This window comes from Mus caroli, chromosome 5, assembly GCF_900094665.2.
Source record: "Mus caroli chromosome 5, CAROLI_EIJ_v1.1, whole genome shotgun sequence".
In the NCBI taxonomy this organism is placed as follows: domain Eukaryota; kingdom Metazoa; phylum Chordata; class Mammalia; order Rodentia; family Muridae; genus Mus; species Mus caroli.
Genome location: NC_034574.1, coordinates 59,551,691 through 59,557,823, shown reverse-complemented (window position 1 = coordinate 59,557,823; position 6,133 = coordinate 59,551,691). Strand labels below are relative to the sequence as shown.

Below are 6,133 nucleotides of genomic sequence, written 5' to 3'. Positions count from 1 at the left end.
CCCACCCCCCTGCATCAGATTTAGTGACTTGGGGGTACTGTCAGTGTTTAACATCTCACTATGTGTCTGTAGCAGGTATTTTCTTTCTGAACTAAAAATGTCATTTCAGTGAGATAACTGAATCGATGGCATTCTTACATGTGCTATTTATCATTGAAAATGCCAGACTCAACAAAAAGAATTCACTTCGACTCCCTATCCTGGGATTCGCCGGATGTTGTGGGTTTGACCTATCCAGGCTCCTCAGTGCTGTGCAGATAAATCTTGCCAGTGAGCTTCTGCCCTTTCTTACAAAGCCTAGGAAGGTGAATGGCATGCCGTTTTTTTACAATGGGGAGGGCAACTTTCTTCATCTTGGTGTTGGTGTCATTCTGTTTCCTGTGTGAGTCATGGACTTCTCCTGTTCAAACAGAAAACATAAGCTATCATTAAATTTATCTATTTATTTATTCAGATTTGTTTGTTTTGTTTTTCGAGACAGGATTTCTCTGTGTAGCTGTCCTGGCTGTCCTGGAACTCACTGTGTAGACCAGGCTGTCCTCGAACTCAGAAATCCGCCTGCCTCTGCCTCCCAAGTGCTGGGATTAAAGGCATGCACCACCACGGCCCAGCTTACTCAGGTTTTTTTGAGACATGGTTTTTCAATGTAGTCCTGGCTGACCTGGACCTATAGACCAAGCTGGCCTTGAATCCACAGAGATCAGCCTGCCTCTGCCTCCTTAGTGCTGGGATTTTTTTTAATGTTTCTTTTTTAAAATTATTATTTATTTATTTTATGCATATGAGTACACTTTTGCTGTCTTCAGACACACCAGAATAAGGCATCAGATCCCATGACAGATGGTTGTGAGCCATCAGGTGGGTGCTGGGAATTGAACTCAAGATTTCTGGAAGAGCAGTAAGTGCTCTTAATCGCTGAGCCATCCATCTCTCCAGTCCCCGAGTGCTGGGACTGAAGGCATGCACCACCACATCTGGTTTATTTGTTCATTCCAGTTGTTTTCAGTGCAGGATACTGACTCCAGAGCTCTGCATGTGATAGACGAATGCTGTGTCACTGAGCTACGCCTCTAGCCCTGTTCTTTCTAACCCTGGATTATTTGTACCCGGATGTATGTTAAGAGCCGGAAGTAGGCAGCTTGTTTGATTGGTTGGTTGGTTGGTTGGTTGGCTGGTTGGTTGGCTTTTCCTGTGTCGCTGTTCACACTGGCCTGCAAGGGGAGTTATAGGAGCAATCGCGGCTGTAGTCATTCCATGGCTGGTGTTGGCCACCGTGCTGCCTGCCCTGGACTTTCTGTCAGATATACCCAGTGTCTAACTGCTGTATACTTCTCTAGTTTTCCTTTCTTGTAATAGTTTGCTGATGGAAAGTTACGAGTGGGGCTGGAAAGATAACTCAGTGCGCTAGTTGCTCTTTCAGAGGACTTTATTTGATTCTCAGAACCCACGTGGCGGCTTACAACCAGGCTGCTCACAACTATCTGCAGTTCCAATTCCAGGAGATCTGACACCCTCTTCTGGCCTTCTTGGGCTCCAGACACACACGGGGGGAAACACCCATTCACATAAAATAATTTTAAAAGAAATCTTTTAAACAAATTTTAAGTTAACTCTGAACTTCAAAGTAGGAACCCCACTGTAAGGGCAAACGTAGGGAATGAAGCGAGCCTTCTGTGCTCGGGTGGCATAAAAACCAAATTGTGGCCACGAGCAGCCCCAAAACCCTTAATGCGGATAAGACAGCCTTCAGCTGCCTTCAATAAAAAGGGACTTAAAGGGAAGGAGGTGGCCTTGAAGAGAGCCAACACAAATGCCAGGACTGAGGAGGCCATTGTTCCAAATTCTGCTGGGGCTTAGGGAGATTGACAAGGTTCTACCACTTTCCAAAACTGAACCACCCAGGGCAAGGACACTCCCTCGCCCTGAGGCTCTTGGCCCCCAGCCCTGGAGGAGCTGGAGATTCAAAGGTACAGAGAGAAGGGGAAGGAAGAGGCCCTTGCAGGGATCTGGGGAGAGAGTTTTTACCCTGTGAGCAATCCAGGACGATTCCCTTGTCTTTAAGCCGCCTTTCATGCTTCTTAGCTCCAGCCAGGCCTTTCTGTGTTCCCTCTGCTGTGGCTGCCATGGCAACCAGTAGTCACCAACCATCCAGAGTCAGTGATTATGTCCCTCAGCCCTCCAGAATCCTTCCTGGTCACCAAACATGACACTTAGGAAAGAATGGACCATAAACCAATGATCGCTAGTTTTTTTCTCTGTGTATGTGGGGCAGTGGACCATGCCACCAGACAGAAAACCTGGTGAGGTGGAGCAGATTCGGGCAATTCTCATAACTGAGAATGGTAGGCATTTAAATCTACTCCCTACCAGGTTCATGTCCTGGAACACGTGACCACGGCACACCATTGAGGGAACTGTGACAAGCAGTCATGCAGGAACAATATCTGAAGTCCCTCTCCATGCAGATGAGGCATCCCTAACATCTCGGACCAAGCCAATAGAAAGCATCTGCCTCTAGATCCCAACCCACCCCAAAATGTTTATAAGGTCCTATCCACAAGGAATAAAGGGCATGAGTTATTTCACCAAGGATCATCTGGAAGTGCCTGTCTTATCGAGCTAAATCACTGCTGAAATCAAAGCTTCTGTCTGGACCTTGACCTGGCCCAACCAGCTGGGTGCTCAAGCCTACCATAGCCACTTCCTGCTCGGTGGCCTCAACCTTGTTTCATGCCACCGACTCTAGGGCACTGGTGTATTGCCCGCCGCTTTTGTGTGTCCCCCTGGTAAGAACACGCTCAGGGCAACCGGAATCTTCTGCAGTACAAACTTTATTGCTTACCCCATCAGGAGCCAGTGGAGAAAGGAGCCAGAGAGAGAGAGATATGGCGGAGCCCCCTCCCTTTTATGGAGGACTGTCCTCCGCCTCGGACGTGTCACTCCCTGATTGGCTGCAGCCCATCAGCCAGAGTTGTCGTCACGGGAAAGGCAGAGCACATGGCGTGGAAAGCTACCCCGGCACATGCGCAGCTTGCTTGTTTACTACTTAGAACACGGGTGTCAGTGCCATCAGCGCCATCTTGTAATGGCAAATGTGAAGGCGGCTCCTTACACTGGTGGGCCACGGGAGAGGCCTGATAGCCCGCCTTGTTCCAGCTTTCCCTCGGAGAGCTGCAACTCCTTTGCTTCTCCAGGCCTGTCAAAGCTCCGTGAATCCCTGCAGACAATGCCTGGTAGACAGACTAAACATGTGTAGGTTAGGTTTCATAGTTTATATTTCTATCTATCTGCCTATCATCTACCTACCTACCTATTTAATTTTAGGTAAGCCCTCCTAGGTTACCCTAGGCTGGTTTCCAATTCATAATCTCTCCACCTCTCAGTACCAGGCATGCGTCACTGGCACTCAAGCGATTTAAACATCACATAGCTTGGGGACTGGAACAATGGCTCATTGGTTATAAACATGTACTGCTCTTGCTTAGGATTGGAGCTCAGTTCCCAGCACCCCCATCGGGTGGCTCAAGACGACCTTACGTAGGTTCAGCTCTAAGGGATCTGATGCCTGCCTCTGGTCTCCATGGCCACATTCACATGCCTGCATACACACACATCCACATAAGTAACTACTAATATAAATCTTTAAAACAATATCTGGGCTGGGGATACGCTCAATGGTAGAATGCATAATTAATATGCATGATGCCCTGGGTTTGGTCCCCAGCGTTGATTAATAAATAATTAATAAATCTTGAATTAGTTATGTGTCTTGTTCTTTGCCTGTATACAGATTGTGCTATATAAAGGCAAGAACCTGCCCCTGGGAGTCAGAGATGTGAATTTTAGTTACGATCGTCCACTTGCTAGCTGTCCAGTCTTGAATAGCTCATAATTCTTCTGAGTTTGATATGTTTTAAATTTAAAAAATTATATTTGCAGAACACACACACACATACATATACATACACACACACACATACATACATACATACATGCCAAGGTCAGAGTAAAGACTCTTCCCATTGCGTGGGTCCTGGGGATTGAACTCAGGTAATAAGATTTGGCAGTAGATCAAAGTGAGTTCCAGGACAGCCAGGGCTATACAGAGAAACCCTGTCTCGAAAAACCAAAAAAAAAAAAAAAAAAAAGATTTGGCAGTAGATGCCTTTCCTCACGTTTATATGCAGTCCTCTTGTTACAGAAATGGGGAGGGTTGGTACAGAGCTACATGCCAACAGAATGGGCTGAAGAGGTAGAGTCGCAAAAACAGGGAGGGATGACCTAGCCAGTATCTTACCGATAGGAAGCTTACCTAGTGTGTGATAGGCCTTGAGTCTGGAGCAAGTAAACACCCATGTGATATCAAAGAAAGACAGGAAGGCAGGGCCTGCGTTCAGTCCTGGGAACTAAAGCCCAGCAATGACAGTGTAGGGGGTGGCTAACAGCATGAACACAATGGTTTCTGTAACTGCAGAGACCCAAAGGTCAAGAAGACCATGGTTTGGCTTGTTTAGATTTTGGGTTTTTGAGAAAGGGTTTCTCTGTGTATCCCTGGCTGCCCTGGAATTTGCTCTGTAGACCAGGTTGGCCTCAGACTCACAAAGATCAGCCTCCCTCACACACACACACACACACACACAAACACACACACACACACACACACACACACACACATATGCTTTATCTGCATGTACACTTGTATGCCACAAGAGGGCATCAGACCCCATTGTAGATGTCTGTGACCCACCATATGGTGGCTGGGAATTGAACTCAGGATCTCTGGAAGAGTAGACACTGAGCCATCTCTTCAGCCCTAGCTGGGGGATTTTAAGCAAGTGATTTTTAGTATTATTTTCAAGTCTTGATGAAATAATTTATGTGAAACTATTAGTGTTGTTATCAGAACACGATAAGCATTCAACAAATGCTAGTTAATAATTATTATTATAATTATTATAGCAATAATTATAATAATTATTATGTTAATGATCAGAACCAATACAGTTCTCAAGAAACGTTTCATGAATTCCAAGATGCAATAACTAGTGTCTGAATTGAGATCAGTTACTGTGAATAAGCCTGTTCATCTGATCCTATGCTTAAGAGAATTTAAGAAATAGTGCTAGCAGGGTGGCTCAGTGGGTAAAGACCCTTGCTTTACAAGCCTGGTAACCCAAATCCAATCTCCAGACTCTAGGAAGAAGTTACCTCTGACCTCCATACACACACCATAGCATACACATGCGCACAGATACATGCTTGCATTAACTATATAAATATATTTTACAAACTTTAGGAATTTAAGAAAGGGTCTGAAGAGGTGCCTTGGTAGTTGAGAGCATTGGCTGCTTTTTTAGAGGACCTGGGTTTGATCCCCACCTGTCTGTAATTCCGGTTCTGGGAGACCCAGTGCCCGTTTCTGGCCTTTGTGGGCACATGTGGTACACAGACATTCATGCAAGCAAAACACTCATGTATATAAGATAAAAAATAAAATAAAAAAGAATTTAAGAAATAGATTAAGCCAGGCGTTGGTGGCGCATGCCTTTAATCCCAGCACTTGGGAGGCAGAGGCAGGTGGATTTCTGGGTTTGAGGCCTGCCTGGTCTACAGAGTGAGTTCCAGGACAACCAGGGCTACACAGAGAAAACCTGTCTTAGTTTCAGGGCAGCCAGGAAAACATACCAAATTCCAGGTCAGCCAGGTTTACAGAATGAAACCCTTTCTCAAGCAAACAAAAACAAACAATCAAACAAAAAAAAAAAAATGAAAAGAAAAAAGAAGGAGGAGGAGGAGAGGAAGGGGGCTGGAGAGATGGCTCAGAGATTAAGAGCACTTCTTGCTCTTACAGAGGATTCAAGTTTGATTCCTCACTTGACCATCTGTAACTCCAGCTAGGGTTATGCCATGACTCTGGCCACCTCAGGCACTCATGTGTACACACCCACCCCACACACTCATAACTTTTTTTTTAAAAGAAATCTTTTTTTAATGCCTAAAGAAGATGATCTCAGGCTGGTGAGATGGCTCAGTGGGTAAGGGCACCCGACTGCTCTTCCGAAGGTCCAGAGTTCAAATCCCAGCAACCACATGGTGGCTCACAACCATCCGTAACGAGATCTGGCGCCCTCTT

The 6,133-nt window shown here is 45.8% G+C and overlaps 1 pseudogene; it reads left to right on the top strand.

The window, feature by feature from the left end:
* Positions 1–2,278: 2,278 nt before the first annotated feature.
* LOC110294863 overlaps positions 2,279–6,133 on the top strand; it is a 50,792-nt pseudogene continuing 46,937 nt past the window's right edge.